Below are 17892 nucleotides of genomic sequence, written 5' to 3' on the forward strand. Positions count from 1 at the left end.
CACCTCAAATAGCTTGTGGACAAAGGTGGTCATCTCCAAATATATTTCCCCCCTAAATGTCCTAGACTGGCTAAGATAGCCATTAAGAATCACTTCAGGGATATCACTAATCTGGAAGGCGGTCCTAAAATATATGGAGATCACCATATCGGGCATCATCTGGAGAATACATGATGGAAATGTCGTGAGGATAGGAGATGATCCCTGGATAGGCTACGAAAATGCCCATAGGCTACCTCCTGAGCTTAAAGCTCACCTCTGGGAATCGGGCATTACTCATATCAGGAAAATCGTCGACCCTAACCAAACCTCGATCTTTCAACAAGCTTGGAAATCAGCTCGAAGCCTACTCATTCCTGTACAATTTGAACAGACTTGGAACAACTATACAACAGTGTTGACAGAAGCATAAGTCACAATTCGAGAAGGAGCTACTGAATTAATTTGGGCTTATGCAAAGACTAGGAAATACTCTCCTAAGGAGGGCTACTTGATTCTAGCAGATAAATATAAACCTCCAACTCTCCAGGCATGGAGACGCCTTTTATGGAGGCACAAGCCCCCCCCAGAACTCGCCTCCTCATGTGGATGATTCTACGGAACAAAATCCCAATAGGGGACAACCTCCTTAAGAGAGCACAACATGGACCTTTTTGGTGTTGTCTATGCAAAAGCAATAATGAATCAGTGGAAAACCTCTTCCTAAACTGCCAGGCTGCTAACGACCTCTGGATCCAGTGCACCTTATCCTTAACTACCCCTTGCAGATGGCAGGGTGACTCGAGGTATGAGGCCTGGATGAACTGGTGGGCTAATGCAGTCCCACCTAAAGCTTGGAACCTTCCCCTTCTTATCTGCTGGGCCCTCTAGATAGCTCGCAATAAACTCATTTTCCAGAACATCTCGCCCCACTGGCCTTCCATTTCTACCCGTTTCATGCTGATGACTTTAACATCATTCCAGAGGAGGATGTTATCCATCAGCCTAGATCCATTGTCCCTGAAATCATCAATCACCAGCTACCCTGGGCCTACTTTGATGGCTCTACTCAAGAGCAAGGCTGTGGGGGAGGAGCCTTATTGTTCTTATTAGACTCCCATTACTTCAAAACTGCAAATGGGCTTGGGAAGAGGCACAAATAACTTTGCAGAACTATCCTCAGCCAAATTCCTCATCCAATTTGCACTGGGAAAACATTGTAGAGCTCTTCAGTTATTTGGTGATTCAAAAGTACTCTGTGACTGGTCAAACAAAAAATCCTCTTGTTCAGTTTTTACTCTGAGACCGATTCTGGATGAGGCTCATCGTCTCATCACTTTTTTTGACTCCTTTGTATGCTCTCACATCTACAGGGAAAGAAACTCAGTCACCGATTCTCTATCCAAAGAAGCTGCGGACAGGCCTCCAGGCATCTGGCTGATCCAAGAACAGAGGGACAGGCACCATTACTAGTTCTACCACCGGCCGTATATAGATGCTCTAGTCTAAAGGGCTTATGGGAAGCCTGGAACATGTCTTTTTATCATAAGTTATCATCTATAAATATTCATCGTCGCATCAAATTACCAAACTCATAACAGACAAGTACTCTTTGACAAGAGCAATTTTGATTAAAAAATTTTGTTCATCTAGCAATAGTGCCTCCCTGCGCAGATTAAGGCACCTGTTACTGATTTTTTGGTCTTTCCTTAAGTTTTGATAGACACCTTGGTTCTTCTACAGCATATGCAATCTGCATATACAGCATGTAATTTTCTTCTCTAATGAAAATTACGATTTTTCCCAAGGGAATATATATATATATATATATATATATATATATATATACACACTAGAGATGAAACAAACACCCTTTTTTGTATAAGCTTGAGGCCCCAAGTAAGGGGGCTTCACAAAACCGAAAATTGAGGATGCACCTCTAGGGATTTGAACACTCTTAATATATGGTAGTTAAAGCATTTCAATGATGTGTTGCTTAATATGAGGGAGATATGTCATTTCGTTCGCATTGATAGGGATTAAAATTTGAGGAAAAACTTGCACATGTAGGGATTTGATTTCTCTCGATTCATGATAGGCTCAAAGTTAAGATGGATCTAGACTTATATTTAATAAATCATGTATTATTGTGTAATTTAGATTATATAACTATCTAGAAACCAATCTATATGCCGATTAAGTTATATATAGGTAAGTCAAATTTATAATGTGAGAGACTACTTCCCATGGAATACATGTACAACTATAATATCTTAAAAAGGAAAGGAAGACGCATACAATAAAACGTGTCTAAATGTATTTTCCATGTATTCTACCATTATCATTAGATACTGTTAGTGGGGAGGAAAAAAAACTCTTATTTTATTAAAAATAAATCAATTAAAAATTAAGTTTTAAAAAAAAAAAATTATTAATATTATTATGTTGTAATTTCTCAATCTATCTTCATAATTTTTTGTTATAATTTTAGATAAATATTTAATATAATTTTTTTAAGTTAATATAGTAATTTATATAACATAATCGATTTGCTAGAATCGTCAAACATCTTTTAATTTTCTTTAAAATTACTTGAACCAAAAAACAGGCCACAGACAACTCTTCGACTGTCGCTGAATATAAAATTATAAATACCTCACTGAAATGTTAATGAAAAACGGCATCAATACATTTTGTATAAATATATTTTTCTACAATGCAGAAAAATATGAGAACACAACAGCATTATGAGCATGCATTGAATGCTTGCTCGGATTTATACACAAAGTTTGACCTATTGTAGCTTAGTGCTTTTCCGAATGACATGAGCGAAGGTCTATTGTCCATTGTATCTGTTCTCCTTGGTCTACCTTCTTCTGCATTTATTGAGACAGTGTTCCTTTTATTTCTTCTGCAACGCAGCTTTCTTGGCACTCCATTTTTCCAGAATGAAAAACCCAAGGAGAAATACAATGGCGAAAGCAGAGCAAATAACGGTGGCGATGTCAAGGGAAGCATGCCTCCCAGAGATTGCCTCCATCATGAACAGGTTGCTGGTCTGCCCGTGTGCCACTTCATTCCCCAACGCATTCAATGCGTATGCTCTCACGAAGTTAATTCCTTTAGGCACGTCCCTCTCCACAGTCCATTTGATGGCTGTTTATCTTGATATTTGAATTATAGGGTTGTTCACTCATACCAAACTGGCACGTCTTATCCTTCTTCGGATCGTCGTCAGTCTTCCTCCATTGTCTGTCCACTTGACTCACTGGAACGAAGCACAGCTTAACCTTCAGAGTCTTGTATTCTGAATCCACCAATGATGATGATAATTCTTTTACCCAGCATGATACCACCAGCTAGTCTCTCCCTGCCATGGCCGCTGCAATATTAAACCTTAGTTGAGAGCTTTTAAAACTAAGTATCTAACAAAGTGAGTATAATAATTTGAATAAAAAGCCTGTTAGGTAAAATGGTTGTATTCAGTGTTTTTCCAGTTCAAAGTCTTTAAATTAGACACACTAATTCACAACATCTTTTAATTAGGTTCCATAATTTACAACAAAGATATCCTTTAGATTTCTTCTGAAGTTTTCCTTGATAATGATTTAGATGAAGTTAATGCTTGTTACCGTTGGGCACTGTTGTTGTTGATGAATTGATGGTTGCTATGACTTCCATAGTATTAGGTAAGGAGGAGAAGTGAGCCCCTGCACTAGCCCATGCCACTGAACACATAATCACCACTATATGCCACAGTACAAATTCAACCGCAGAGCTCATTTCTGCATAAAAATACCCCATTAGTTCAAATTAAACCCGATGCTTTGTAATTTCCAAGTATAAAACTGAAAACCAGAAAAGGGAACTGTATGGTTGCACACCTAACGACAGAAAAAGAACAAGTTGCAAAAGAAAGGTAGCAACCGTCACTTCCTACCGAAGAACAAGAACTGGAAATGAATGCGTATTCCGAAATGAAATGAAGGGTGGTCTTTTTTCTTTTTAAGAGAGATGAAACTCTGGGATCCCATTTCATCTCCGCCCCTTCAGAAGAACAAGATTCTGTTGAATAGTTACTGGAGAGTCACTATTGTGAGGACAAATGACTCTATCAACACCCAAAGGCCGCCTGGCCACAGTACGCGGCGAAGGGAATACGTCGAGAAAGGAAATGAAAGGCTAAAACTCCAAACGTGCCAATTCAGACCCAATTACTCGCTATTTGAAGTAATCCTAATTCTTTGGATACAATCGGCATTCGACGTGTGTGGTGAAGGCAGAAATCCTGTGAAGATGTTCCCACCGTTTCTTGTTGTGATTTTGTGGTTGATCAACCCTCACAGTGCGCACGATTAAGAAGAAGATATAATGTTGTTTGACGTCGATATGCTGTTTGCAACTCTTGATGAGTGGTATCTCACTAATTTTGCACGGATTTAAAAGTGAGATGGTTGATGGCTGTATACTCTTATCAAAATTAATACTACATTTTACTAGCAATTGATTCAAAAGGTACAGGGTAAGGGTAAGGAGATATAGATTACCATAGGAATTTTAAACTGGAGAAACGTGTAATTTAGTTTTTATAATCAAGTAAATAATAATTGATATATTAAATTTTAGTTTTTTTAGTGTATTTTTTTAATGTTTATAGATTATATTTTTAGTTTTAACTTTTTTTTAATATTAAGATATAGTATTTTAATATTTAATTAAAATATTTATCTTTTGACCATGTATTTATCACTTGTACATATGAAAAACAATTCAATAACTACACATGTCCATTTTAGTTACATTCACCACCATATATTCACTACGATACGGAAATCTAGATAAACAGAGCCATGTTTTAGCTCTGAAAACAATGAATTTAAATAATCCGAAAATACACTGTAATAATAATAATATATTATATGTTAAAAAAAATTCCTGCTCTGCAATTATTTTAATTTTCCCACTCAATTTAATTGTCACATCCAATATAAAATGTTGAAATTAATTAAATAATTAATTTTATTTATTTATTTATTAATTTTAATTCTAATAAACAACCATACTATTATAACAATAAATAATATACACTTTGTAATAAAATAATTAATATTATATAAGTCATTTAATTTAAAAATATTATAAAATCATTCTGATTGGGGTGTGAGGTGGTGGTTGGGACAGAAGACGGGGATTAATGAAGAGTATTGTATCACCACCCCCCACACGCTCAAGGTGATAGGTGCGGTGGCCCTTCGCATGATTGCATGCAGGGGAGGTGGGAAAGGTGGCAACGAAGGTGGTGAAGGCGCAGGTTTTAATGGAGGAAAGGGTAGACAAGTGGGTGATGTTATTGTGTTTGTTCACGGACAGGGGAGTTGGATGATGCCAGCCTAAGCTGAAATACCCACATTGTGGAAATAAAATTGCGTGTCATTGGTCCCAAGCCTTAATCACCTAATCCATGGTGAAAACCTTCTTAAACCAAGGTTTAATGTTCTTAATTAAGTTTTAAGGCCCCTTCATTTAATCTCATACGGAAACATTTTAATTTGACTTTCGATAGTCTAACCCTTCATTAACCTTTCCATCGGGATTTTATACACCCTTATAAACTTTAGTTTATCTATACCCCGCACATATTAACCAAGTCCATACCATGGTCTCCAACTTTGGTTAAACCCGATTTAACCCAAAATACATTAATCTGGTTTATTTCTATTATAACCTTCGTATAATAGAAATACACATAAAACACACATAAACTTACCTTTTTACTTTTTCTCGACGTTGGCACATTTATCGATGCTTACCTTTATCACATTCATCCTCCACCATTGATTTCACTCCATTAGATCAACGGCTGTCACGTGATCTCCACTCATCCTCCGGAACTCAAATAACTTTAACTCGCATTGATAAACTTCTCAGTTCTGCTCTTTCCCAAGCCTTATCAGCTTCAACCTCCACCATAGATCTTACCCTACGATCTGATGGTTGATGTCTTCTCCGATCAACAGAACTGCTTGGTGATCCTGTGCCATAGATCAAAACCCATTTGATCCAACGGTCCACAACGATATCGAGTAAGCTACTTGCATGAGGATTACCTGCCTGATAAAGTGGTTGTCTCTATCCTCCGATGTGCTACATGTCATTTGATTAATGGGATCGGGTGACTCCCCCATATTACCACTTACCACTTTTGCTCCATTCGATAACCTGCTTTCGCTTATAAACCCGCCTTTCTTCCTAAACTAACGTCCAAGCTTATTGGCGCCCGATGACCGTAGATCTTCTACCATCGATGACTTCGAAGGCTCCTTTGGATTCCTCTTCCGCTAACACTTAAGTTAATCTCCACCGTTCATTTATTTTGCTCCATTCTACGTGACTTAATCCTAGCCGCTTATCACAAACAATCTCGTCCATTGATCTAGCTGATCCAATGACTCCTATGCATCGACACCTCACTTCTTCGTTCTTCCCTTTAATTCATTTTTATGTGGTTTCTCAAGTTTCTCTGTGGTTTTTAGTTTCTTCCAGGTTTTGGTTTCTAATTGTCCTGCATCACAACTTCCTCCTAAGCTTAACTCCACTCACGCCTTTATGTTTCCTTCACCTTCACTGTAACATTAAAGGCTTCCTACTGTACTATCTATGTGTGTAAAGCCATAACACCTCTCTATTACTCTTCTCTGTATTTCTCCTTTGATTCTGCACCTGCAACCTATGTTACACAGAATAACTCAAGATCATACACAATCTATATCTCAATTACTCAATACACACACATGAACTCAAAATCAAGTTGTTTGTATTAATAATCAAGTATTTACATAAGAGTCCCTCTCTCTTTGACCTGATATTCTATATCAGTGGCCTCTGCTTTCCTACCTACCCATAGGCTTACAATCAAACCTCTAACTCACACCTCCAACTACTAACTTGTCTAACTGTCTATCTTGACTTGACTACTCTTTCTCTGCCTTTTTGGCTTACATTTATACAAAACGATTCTATAACCAATTCCTGGTTTAGATCCTTAACCTTCTGAATAGAATCCTAAAATCTCTTCCTTATCTCTAAGGATCCTCTTTAATCCACAAAATCATGAACTAACTTCTAATCTAAGTTTTACAATTAATTCTCAAATATCTCAACTATCCTAAATCTCTCATGTTCTCCTACATTCGAGAAAATTTACAAATATGCCTCACTATACATAATTATGTCCCTATTCTAGCTTCTCTCATCAAAATCACTCAAAACCTTAATAATTACATTAGTTCAACACTTAGGAAACCAACTTCCTTAAAACACAAGACCCACTATGTCTAGTAAAGTACAATGATTTTTCTGAGCTAAATGCTCCTACATGAGACTCCCAAAGTAGAAAATATTCATGATCTCCTGATCATGTGTCTTCATATGTTGATAGAAAACCTCCAGGGTCCCATACTTTAGTTTGTAGTTGTCTGAAAGCTCTACACCTTTGCTACTATTGTATGTCTGTTGTCGTTTGTTTCATCTTCGTCTCCTTGTCAATCAAGTTCAAGTTCTGATTGATCATCCTTCCTGCTGTCATTTCCCTCCATATGGACTGTTTCATCATCAACTGCCATAATTCTTCAATCTCCATCTCCAGCACATCCTTGGACTGGTCCATACTCTGCCACTTACTTCTACCTCTTTCTCTTTGTTTCAGGTTGTTGTTGTTGTTCACTAACTCTTCAAACTGTTGTTCTTCTCTTTGAAGTTGTCGAATTCTTACTCTTACTCTTACTTTTTCTGCCTCTCTTTCATCCTTACCTTCTTTCATGATTATCTCTTTCTGCATTGAATCCTGACTTTCCAACATTCTCTCCAGCAATTGAACATCTCTGTTCCATGGATTAAATTTTTCCACAAAATCCTCTTCTACCATCTTTACTTGACTGCTCATCTGTGCCAAATTTCCTCCAGCATCTGCAACTAAACCTGCACTCACAAAACAATTATTAAAATAAAAAACATAAGGCCTTAGTGCCTCTTCTTCCTTTGGCAACACTTTAGTATGCTTCTCTGATTTCTCCTCTTCTATCAGCACATCAGTATGTTGATTCAACCTCTTTAAAGAATTCTGTAAAGAATTATTTAAAGTACTCTCAAGACTATCAGTTAGTCTCCCCTCCACATCATCTGCTCTAATGATGTCTTTTTTCTCTTCTCCACTGTAGTGAACTCCTTCCTCTACAATCACACTGTCATACTCTAAATTTCCCAGCAAATACTCCAGCAACTCAATTTCTTTGTGACACTTCATGAGTACTTCATCATTACTTACGATTCCTGCATTTATACACAAATTATTTGTTTCAAAATTACAAGGTTCAACAGTCTCAACTATTGCTTCAGATATCAGTTCTTCAGACTGAATTTCATCTCCTTTGACAAGAAATTTTTCCTATGTTGTCATAGCTTCAAACATCAATGTATTACTAAATTCTTTCTGTTGTAATAATTCATTGCTTTTTTCATTCAAGAGACATTCTCCATTATTCTTTACTTCAGAGTTTTTATCTTCTAAAAGATACTCTTCCATAATTTTAACAGCATCAAAAGATTGCTCATCCTCTGCAAAACATGTAATCACATCAAAATTATTAGATTCAACAATATAAGGTTTTACATTCTCCTGCTGGTTTGCATTTGTCCAACAGTTAAAAAAAACATCAATAATTCCTTCTTCTTCACCTAGAACTTCACCCTACTCTAGTTCACAAATAGAAACTTCCATTTCCAACTTATCTTTTCTGAGTTCTTCCATCAGCCACTTTAATTGCTTCTGTTGTAGCCTTCTCTGTAACTTAGACCACTTCACTGGCTTCTTCTTCAAGACCCAACCTAGTCTTTGGTTTTCCTCAATTATCCTCCTTAATACATTGAGTTGTTATTTCATCTCAGCCATCTCTTTGTCAATTTTCTCTTGGCTCATTCTCTTGCCATTTGCCTTGGCATCCTCTTTCTTCACTTTTCTTTTGCTGTGGTTTTCGTCAAAACCTCTACTATGAATATCAGTAGTCATCTTCTCCTTCTCTATCTTCATGAGCTCTTTACTCACTTACTATGAGCTGCATTAAAGCCTCTGCAACAAAAAGTTCTCCTTGCTACCACTTACCTCACCAAGATTTCCTCTGTACTTGGTCTTTTGGCAAGCACTTGGTTCTCTATCTCTAGAACCTCTTTTGAGCACTTTTCTCTGCTCCTTCTAGGATTCAACTTATCGGCATCTCCTAAGAACACAACTATCCTCTTGTATTTCAATCACAATGAAATACTTGCTTCTGACCACCTCTTCTTTCACTTAGAAAGTCTTACTAGATTCCTTCATTACTTAGCAATTCTACCCACATCCTCTGTGGAATTGCCTTTGTGAGCTACAACAATACCTCTGCAGTAACAAATCTCCTTCTTGCTACATTTGCCTCACTAAGCTTCTTTCCTCTGATCTCAGTCTTTTGACATCTCTCTAGTTCTTTCCTCTGGAACCAATTGAACACTCCTTGCTCTAGATTGTTTCAACCTTCTCACCTTCTTATGTTGCTACTTGTGCATCAATATAGATACCACAAACTCTCCAATATTCAAATCAAATTATAACAAAAACATATCATCTCACCTTCAATATCTTTGCATGATCTTGTTCCACCATTCACCTACACTTTGAATGGATTGTCCTCTGTTCCCTTGCAACTGCAAGTTCTGCTACACTTTATCCTTGTGTGCCTACTATTTGTCAGATTAGAATCTGATCTCCTCTTTCCTACATGCACATTTTAAAACATAACTTTGTTCTAAATTTCTCAAAAACCTTTTACACAGACTTTCCTTATTCTGTTCTGATATCAATTGTTTCAACCACTATTCTTATTTGATACCAAAATGATGCAAGCTCAAGCCGACAATACCCACATTAAGAAAATAAAATTGCATGTCACTTGTCTTAAGCCTTAATCACCTGATCCATGGTGAAAACCTTATTAATCCAAGGTTTAATGTTCTTAATTAAGTTTTAAGGCCCCTTCATTTAATCTAATGCGGAAACATTTTAATTTGACTTTCTATAGTCTAACCCTTCATTAACCTTTCCATCGGGACTTTATACACCCTTATAAACTTTAGTTTATCTATACCTCGCGCATATTAACCAAGTCCATACCATGGTCTCCGACTTTGGGTAAACCCGATTTAACCCAAAATACATTAATCTGCTTTATTTCTATTATAACCTTTGTATAATAGAAATACACATAAAACACACGTAAACTTACCTTTTTACTTTTTCTTGACCTTGGCACATTTATTGATGCTTATCTTTATCGCATTCATCCTCCAATGTTGATTTCACTCCATTAGATCAACAACTATCGCGTGATCTCAACTCATGCTCCAGAACTCAAATAACTTTAACTCGCATTAATAAACTTCTCAGCTCTGCTCTTTCCCAAGCCTTATCGGCTTCAACCTCTCCTGTAGATCTTACCCTGTGATCCGATGGTTGATGTCTTCCCCCGATCAATAGAACTTCTTGGCGATCCTATGCCGTAGATCAAAACCCATTTGATCCGATGGTCCACAACGATATCGGGTGAGCTACTTGCACGAGGATTACCCGCCCGATAAAGCAGTTTTCTCTCTCCTCCGACGTGCTACGTGTCGTTTGATTAATGGGATCAGGTGACTCCCCCCTATTACCACTTACCAATTTTGCTCCATCCGATAACCCGCTTTTGCTTATAAACCCACCTTTCTTCCTTGACTAATTTCCGAGCTTATTGGCCCCCGATGACCATTGATCTTCTACCATCGATGGCTGCAACAACTCCTCCAGATTCCTCTTCCACTAACACTTAAGTTAATCTTCGTCGTTCATTTCTTTTACTCCATTCTACGCGACTTAATCTTGGCCGCTTATCACAAACAATCTTGTCCGTTGATCTAGCTGATCCAACGACTCCTAAGCATCGAAACCTCACTTCTTCGTTCTTCCCTTTACTTCATTTTTATGTGGTTTCTCAAGGTTCTCTGTGGTTTTGGGTTTCTTCCAGGTTATGGTTTTTAATTGTCCTACATCACAACTTCCTCCTGAGCTTAACTCCGCTCGCGCCTTTATGTTCCCTTCACCTTTACTGTAACATTAAAGGCTTCCTCCTGTACTATCTATGTGTGTAAAGCCATAACACCTCTCTGTTACTCTTCTCTATATTTCACCTTTGATTATGCACCTGCAACCTATGTTTTGCAGAATAACTTAAGATCATACACAATCTACATCTCAATTACTCAATACACATACATGAACTCAAAATCGAGTTGTTTGTATTAATAAAAATGCATTGACATAAGAGTCTCTCTCTCTCTGGCTTGATATTCTATATCAATGGCCTCTGTTTTCCTACCTGCCCGTAGGCTTACAATCAAACCTCTAACTACTAACTTATCTAACTATCTATCTTGACTTAACTAACTCTTTCTGTGCCTTTTTGGCTTACATTTATACAAAAGGATTCTATAACCAATTCCTGGTTTAGATCCTTAACCTTCTCAACAAAATCCTAAAATCTCTTCCTTATCTTTAAGGATCCTCTTTAATCCACAAAATCATGAACTAACTCCTAATCTAAGTTTTACAATTAATTCTCAAATCTCTCAACTATCCTAAATCTCTCATGTTCTCCTACATTCGATAACATTTACAAATATGCCTCACTATATTTAATTAAATCCCTATTCTAGCTTCTCTCATTTAAATCACTCAAAACCTTAATAATTACATTAGTTCAACACTTACGAATCAAACTTCCTTAAAACACAAGACCCTGTATGTCTACTAAATTACAATGATTTTTCTGAGCTGAATGCTCCTGCATCATTGGAGCTTTGGAAGGGTCTGGTGACACCATTCTCAGCCCCAAGCTTGTAGATGGCCAACAAGTTTCCATGCATATGTTTTCCAGCTCATCTCTTTCATTGCAATATTGACTTGGTTGGGTTTTTGTTGGTGGGAGCAAGGGAAAATTAGGAATGTTAATTGGGAAGTTGAGAATTGCTGGTGGAATTGGGGGTGGCACCTGGTTGTGTTGACTTGGTTCTGTGTCTATGTTCTGCCACTATCGGGTATTGCTTCAATCTCCCTCTGTTTCGAACTTATGTTGTCTCGCATGGGGATCCTGGGAACTGTGGGCCAAGGGTTGAGCAGGGATGCCAGTAGGGGTCATGCAAGTAGAGGTTATGAGCCAGGTGCTGAGGGGAGCGAGTGTTAGTTAATTTTTTGCCTAGGAATGGTCCACTGCTATCGATGCCAATGCAAGTGTTGGGAAATATATAGATACTATTGTGGAGAGGGAATTTCTAGGACTATTGAGTGGGAAGACAGGAAAGAAAATGCCAAAAGCTACGTGGTGGTATCTTGGGCAGAGGGGAAAGGGTTTGCAAATCATGGCTGGCTTAATGCTGGTAAGCAACAGATCTCACTAGCTTGGTCTTGGAGAGGGGAAGATAACCTGCTCAGGGTCATGAGGAGATGGGTGTGGAGACGAGGGCGCATTGCTGGTGGCTGGAGGTCGGCCCCTCCTGGGGAATGGACCTCCAACCATGAAGGCCCTGGCATCAATACCAAAGGTAAAGGGGAGGAGCAAGGTGGGGCGATTAGCATTGGTAATTCAACTCAAGGATAGGAGCATTGCCATATCATATTGAATTGTTTTTTGTTAACGAATTGCTATAATGAATAGGTTTTGGGCATCTCCACCATGGCTCAACTTGCAAAAAGTCGTGGCCATGGATGACAGGCCCAAGTGCCTAGAAATGAAAAGGAACTGAGCACATCTAAGCCTCGCAAGGGGAGAAAATCAGTGGAAAAGTTTATCAGTGAACCATGGAGGCATATTGCGAGGGCACTGATGAAGGCATTCAAAATTTTTTAGAGGAATGGGAAGAGGAAGTTAAGCAAGGTAGTGAGCAAAGGAGGACATGGATGATTGGAGGACCCTAGTCCCAGACTCTGGTCCCACTAGAGGCAGGATAATGCAATTTAAGAAGACCTTATACCTTTATTGGATGATGAAAATCCTATTAGGCAAGGCTATAGAGCAGATCTCGGTGGGCATGGCTATTTCTATCTAAGGTATCCTGAGCTAAAAATAGGAATTTCAAAAAGTTTAGTTTCAACTCCACAAGCAAGTTATCAAGTTGGGCAGAATTAAGAGACACATCCCATGTATCTTGATACTTTCTGAGATGTCTAGATCAAATGTCAAAGAACCAGCACTAGTGGAATCGACCTCGGAGGAACATAATGACTAGATAATCTCCCTTGTTTAATTTTGTTTTATATGTAGATAGCTTTTACTTTTCGTTATGCAAAAATATGTATAGGTAGAAATCTAGAGTATGGTCATGAAACAAAGACATATATAGCTTGGATAGAAATACTAAAACTTTTCTATTTTTGGATGGCATACAATGCAGATAGGTGGCCAACAAACTTGGTTTCCCAATGGGAAAGTTGAGGCCACCTAGCCAATCTATGTGGTGTAAATTTGCTTATAAATGAATAGAAAAAAGAGGACTTGCCAAGCTTAACAAAAAATATATATTATAAAATCAAATATATTATAATTATAAATAATATGTAAAAAATATCAATATTATTTTAATTAGGATATAATTTACTTAATTTTAAAATATTATAAATTAAACAAAATATATCAATGTATGTGATAACCATCAAGATAAACAATAAAATCATTATAATCAAATCCAAAAATTAAAATCTTTCCTCCCAAGAAAAAATAAATAAAATGCAAAATTTAAACACTTCAAAAAACAAGCATCGTATGACAATTACAAATATATATTTACATTACTTCAAAAATTGGTGGACATTATATATACTTAAATTTGGTTTACTCGTGCAATCTCGTTTAATTAAAATATACATACTACATATACCCTCTCCATCTTTTCCCTTCATTATTTTTGAGCTGGCAGAGGTCGATGGTATCTTTGCGCTTGTTCAATGATAACATTGAATAGAAAGTCGAGTGAGATGCTTGCATAATTTTTTATGACTAGTTTTTCCAATAATATACAGACCAGAGATATATACGTCCAAATTTTGTATATCGAACTCAAACATTGATGGATTTCTTGTTCCATCTTTCTCTTTTGTGTTCATGGACCTGCATCTTCTTCTCATCTGCATCCATACTTGTGAATGGATTCTCATACCCGTGTCTTCTTCTCATATGCATCCATCCTTGTGAATGAGACAAGACAATCTCATACCCATCTCTATATGAGCTCATTCCTTTTTCCAGCCGCTGCCAAAACATGGCTCCTCCAACTGCTTCTCCCCTGCTAGTAGAAGCATATATTTTTTTATAAATCACATGAAACAAACAGTTTCTCTCACCTATACTGAATCATAGTTATTTGGAGTATTTTCCAAACTCTGCAAACAGAACTAGCTTTTTCAATGTGTTGCTTCCATCTTCTAGATGGTTCTCTAACCAACTCTGTACAAATGAAAGTTGGCCCTCCTCATCTGATCCAACAAGCTTGTAAAGTTCAAATCACAGTTCAATATATCGGTGTAAGTGCTACACCATACTCCACTAATGAACACCTTTCACTATAATAATTCATTTTCTACTTATAAAAATTACATGAATGAATGTAGCACAAGTGTGGCTCAATCAACTTCTCCTGGACCCAAAATCTCACATATACAATAGAGTCCAGAAAACAGATCTAAGTTTGTAAAAAATATATTGATCTCAAACTTTCAATCAGTCCACTCTTGGGGAAAAAACATGGAGACTTACTAAATGTCAGGATAGCAATGTACAGTTGCAAAATCAATTCCTATGATTTGGTTGTTGGTGATGAAATATGTACCCACAGAGAAGCTTGGATTGATCTCTTTCTTGGACTCTCCATAAAACCCTTCCAAGCCAGCCTCCAAAAGATGGTTTCCATTAATGGATTTGACATGGCTGGCCATCTCCTCTATCCATCCCTGTTTCCTCATCTCAGCCAACTCCAATTTTTACTCATAATAGTTACACATAGTCATTATCCAAATAACTAATTACCAGAAAGGGAAATTATTAATAGAAAGCCACCAAAGTATGAGCCTTGAAGAGAGAAGGTGATTTCTGACCTGGATGGTCCTCCCAGAGGGATCACTCTGACAATGAGGCTCATTCATGAGCTCCCATGCAAAGATTGTAGAGTCATCCTTGTAGGTTACTCCAGTAATGTTGTTCACTCTAGTCAATATAGTCTACAAAAAAATGTAGATTTCATTAGTTATTTGTGTATATATCTTATATGCAAATTGGGCTATGCATGTGTATATACACAACAATAGAAATGTATTCATAATATTACACAGAAATGCACATGTATACACTCTGTTACCTTAACATGGTTCTTATAGTAACCTTTGACAGGGGGATCTATGAAGAAATCATCCTTAGAGTTGATATTTTGTTTAGCATTGTGAGCCCATTGTACATATTTGACCTTTCCTCCAAAACTCACATAATTGTTCACCAGGCTAAGTATCAATCTAACACCATACTTGTTGGCCTCAGAGACCACAAAGTCCAAGGCATTTATTACAAAACAGAGGAACCAAACAACCCAAAAAATAAAAATAAAACAAACAATGCCAGCAGATCCAGACACCCAAAAACAAAAACTCACGAAAAAAATAAATGCATGAAGGGTTTGAAGGCTTGATCTATCCAAGATCCCATGCATATACTTGAAAGAATTTCTCATCATATACAAAGGAGGAGTATGCAAGGCCTGGTACCAGCTATCATTGAAGGCCCACGTCCTGGAAACATTGAGCCCATGAGCTGCAGCTTGTTGAAAAACAAAGGTAACCTTATTTCTCTGTGTTGGATCCATTGCGATAGTCATTAGCCAATAAGAGTTGAACCCATTGACAAATAAAGGGTTCCCACTAACAGAAATTTGGGTACCTTTGTCTTCACAGATGTAGTCCCTCCTGCTACAGCTTGCTGAAGAAAACTAAGAAAGAAGAGGGAGGAAAAACCCCAAAATATACTCCATCTTGAATATAGTGTATTTCCTTGACACGAAACCTTGCACATTAAGTTAGAAGTGTATTGTGTTATTAAACAGTGATGGGTTTGGATGTATTATTTTCAAATATAAAATCCTTAGAAACCTAAGGATTGACTATCAAGAGAAACTGCTTACTGAGGAGGTATCTCCTCTGACAATAAGAAAATCGTTTTGTATTTTGTGCTCAAGAAATTTATTCTTCCACTTTCCGAGCACATTGAAACCACAAGTAAAAAATATTGTTGAAGGGACTCAAACAAATCAAGAAAGTATACCAAGAGTTAATTTCACTCTAAGTTGAACCCTTAACGATTAAACCTATATTAAAACAAAGATATGAAAAAGGTACATGACAAACCAAATAGGGAAAAAACATTATGTTGGATTCCTTAGACAACCGTGAGGATCAATTTCAATGGTTTCACATATACTTCTCATAGGAGAATGACTAACTTTCACTGAATTTGGGTTCCCAAAAGATGTAAATAGGAAACAAAATAAAATTCACAACATTTTCCTTATTATATTTTGTTTATATGGAAACAAAACCTATTTGGAAAATTTAAAAAATGATCATAAACCAACTATGTGACACCAGGCAGGGGTAACTCTTGAGTTAGAAGTGTACTATGTTGTTAAACATAAAAAAAAAACTATGTGACACTAGGCATGATTCAGGAGTAATTTTCAATCAATGAAGTTCAGGGACACTTAGTGATCGCAAACCGTAAACATGTCAAAACATTTTGAAGGAAATGTTTCAATGAGGCTTGAACCAGAACCATTAATAATATATAACAATTGTCAGTTGTCTAGAAAATCTTATAATACATTCATGTGGAGATATCATGCTTTGATCAACTTTCTTTTTCACATCGCAAGCAACCTTTAGAGAAAATGCATGTACAATGTGGCAATCTTGTGAAATATATATACAAGGATAATATACAACGCTTGCTTCATAGGGGAAAGCCAACAATATTTTCTTCATCTCTCTAATGTAATGGGATCTCGCAAAAATCATTTCAAAATTTATAAAACTTGGATTTCCAAATATATTCCCCACAAATATTTGAAAAAGTCATGACAATATTTTGGCCTCTTCCATTGATTTCAAATCCATTTTGAAAGTCAAAATCATCAACATTATGTACAACCACTACCAAGATCAAGAATATCAGCATGGAAGAACAATGCGCAAAAAACACTCTTTCAATTTCTTTTGTTCATGGTGATATATTCAGTCCATACAATGGTGAAAGGAGTTGTCTGTCTCTAACACGTTGAAGCTTTCAGCCAACTTTTTAACTACAAGCACTAAAGCATACAATTTACATGAGTGAACAACTTGCATTGAATTTATCCCTACATGGAAGTGATCTTTGAAGTAGTACAACAACATTACTAGCTTAAAATCATGACTGCTAACCTTTGAACTTTCTTCATCCAAAATATCTCTTCGAGCCAAGAAGAATACATGCCTCAACGTTATTCTGCAAAAGGGCACAAAAAGAATGATGATTACACTGAAAAGTTTAATATGAATGAACAATTCAAAACAAACAAATAGAAAACATGGATAAGATATTTACTCACTTTTACTTCATAGGATGGCAATTACTCCATGAGCATACTCAGAGAATCCCTAATGGATTGCAAGCCAAACATCTTAGATTCCAATTTCCTAGTTGTGTTGTTGTTCAGTGATGGAAATTTAACTTTACACACTGAGAGTTTGCAAGGATTGTTGATGAACATTACCATATTTTA

The 17892-nt window shown here is 36.9% G+C and overlaps 2 pseudogenes; both read right to left on the minus strand.

Moving 5' to 3' along the window:
• Nucleotides 1-2881: 2881 nt before the first annotated feature.
• On the minus strand, nucleotides 2882-3762 carry LOC149156436 (high-affinity nitrate transporter 3.1-like; annotated as a pseudogene).
• Nucleotides 3763-14150: 10388 nt separating this feature from the next.
• LOC149156437 (mannan endo-1,4-beta-mannosidase 1-like) lies at nucleotides 14151-17748 on the minus strand (annotated as a pseudogene).
• Nucleotides 17749-17892: the final 144 nt, after the last annotated feature.

The sequence above is a fragment of the Pinus tabuliformis genome, chromosome 9 (assembly GCF_031772625.1).
Source record: "Pinus tabuliformis cultivar Carrire ecotype Pingquan chromosome 9, CPIR1, whole genome shotgun sequence".
NCBI classification, from domain to species: Eukaryota; Viridiplantae; Streptophyta; class Pinopsida; order Pinales; family Pinaceae; genus Pinus; species Pinus tabuliformis.